Source organism: Elephantulus edwardii, unplaced genomic scaffold (genome assembly GCF_000299155.1).
Source record: "Elephantulus edwardii isolate Elephantulus edwardi_28Jun2011 unplaced genomic scaffold, EleEdw1.0 scaffold00012, whole genome shotgun sequence".
Taxonomy (NCBI): domain Eukaryota; kingdom Metazoa; phylum Chordata; class Mammalia; order Macroscelidea; family Macroscelididae; genus Elephantulus; species Elephantulus edwardii.
In genome coordinates this window covers 9312778-9315013 of record NW_006399762.1, presented here as the reverse complement: position 1 = coordinate 9315013, position 2236 = coordinate 9312778, and the positions used below count along the sequence as shown (strand labels likewise).

Genomic DNA, 2236 nt, shown 5'->3' with positions numbered 1-2236 from the left:
TATTCTATACAAAGGATTCAACATGGAAAATAAGAGCCTCAGAAGCAGTGAACACTCTACTGTGCTCTTATCCTGGAGGAATTTAATAGATCAGGCTGCAAAGGGAAGTCCAGACATATTCATTGTAAACCATGTTGTATATTGAACTCCATGTTGTATATTGGACTGCTAAATAAAAGGTCTTTCAAGCTCTGCTGATGCAGTTAATAGGAAGTTGAGCTGCTCTTCCAAAGCCCACAGCTCTCTGACAACCTGAATCCACTGATAGGTCTGCAAGACAAAGTTGGGAAATTTCCTTCAAAGTGATTTACAGCCTCAGAAACCCAGTTATGTGTCAGTTCCAACTGAATGACAATGCAGTGGTTTATGTTGGGGTTTTTTTTAAGTCTTAGAAAGTGAGAAAGATGTCCTCCACACCACCTCTGTTTCAATCCCTATCTAATGCAGACCCTAACATATGACAGACACTTTGGAAAATTAAGCCAATGAGTAAAGATTATGGAGACAACTTCTAGATCTTATGTGACATCATAAACATAAAATCTTTTTATTGCAAAATGTTAAATCATTATGGAGTAAATGATTTTTTTTTGTTATCTAGTTTTTATTTCATTGTTATAAATTTAACTCTGTAATCTTGCTAACCACGGAGGGGAACAAAGAAAACATGGAACCCAAAGAACTGTATTAAGAGGACAAAGATTTACAAGGTACTACAAGCACACTGGGGGAAGCAGGGTGATCGCTGGAGCTGTAGAAGGAATGATCTGGTGATTAAGAGAAAACATGAAATACAGGTTATAATTATAGTTGTCCACAGTCAGAAATGGTGATCTTCTTGCTGGTCTTGCCATTCCTGGACCCGAAGTGCTCCATGGCTTCCACAATTTTCATGCCTTCTTTCACCTTGCTGAAGACTACATGCTTGCCATCCAACCATTCAGCCTTAGCAGTACAAATAAAACAACAGGGAATTGTTTGTATTGGGTCCAGCATTTGCCATGGACCGGTTGCCAGGACCTGTGTGCTTCAAGCTGAAGTTTTCATCATCAAACTTTTCCCTGTTGATAGACTTGCCACCAGTACCCTTATGGCGTGTGAAGTCTCCACCCCGGCGCATAAACCTAGGAATGATTCTGTGAAAGCAGGAACCATTGTAACCAAAACCTTTCTTCTTAGTTCTCAGAGCACAGAATTTTCTGCTGTCTTTATGACTATCTGAAAACAGTCCAGAGGAAACGTGGCCTAAAGATTTGCCATTGGCAGAGATGTTGTAGAACACGGTGGGATTGACCATGGTTGGGACGAGCAGAGCAGATAAACAAGCTGCTGAGACGGCGGCGTCTGCAAAGCTAGAAAGAATTTTCTGCATTCACGAAGTAGCCCAAAGGTTAATCAAGTAATGGTATAACTATATTTAAACCGAAGAAGTAATGCCGGTACTGCTTAATAACAAAACAGAACTCCATCAACTTAGAGCAAAACTGGAGGAGATATCCAATTCAAGAGATACGAAGACAGTTAAATCTTTATCTCTCATTGTATTGATAGCATATTGGCTATCAGGGCAAACAAGTGAACAATTTAGTAGAAATATTTGAGGTAAGACCCTATACCTTGACTTCAAATTTCCTTGTAATTTCTTTAAATGATTGATTCTGATTGTACTTTTTCCAGAATCCCAGTATTTTTTTTATTTTTAAGTGCATTTGAGTTAAAAGAGAATGAACAAAAACAAATGAAAAGCCACAAACACAATGATCCCATGTGATTTTCTCAGTTATCCAGTGAGATAAACAAGAAAAGTCTCATTTTTCCAAATATAGCATTTTAAAAACGTTCAGAGAGGGAATCTGACTTACCTCAGGTTCTTGGCAAGCAGAAGGTTGAGCAGTAACCACACCTCTCCCTCCAACACGACTCCTGAATCATATCTAGTTTGCAACACATTGCCCACCTTCAGCCCTGAATTTATGCACTCTGTGCTTAAATGGATATTTTGTGTATGCAAATAGAACATTTGGAGGAGTAAGTATTTATACACAAATTAAAGTAGGATAACCAAATGGGGAAACTGTTGTGAACCTGGTGTAGTTAGTGACTGTAAAAGGGAGGCATGGTTGTGGGAATTTTTTTTTTTAATTAAGATTGGCTTAAAAAGACATATACCTTTTGGCATGCATGCTGTTTTGTTTTGTCTAAATGACTTCAACTCATGTCGACTTCACTCATAGGT

The 2236-nt window shown here is 38.5% G+C and overlaps 1 pseudogene; it reads right to left on the bottom strand.

The window, feature by feature from the left end:
- Positions 1-820: 820 nt before the first annotated feature.
- On the bottom strand, positions 821-1297 carry LOC102869509 (annotated as a pseudogene).
- Between the last annotated feature and the right edge of the window lie 939 nt (positions 1298-2236).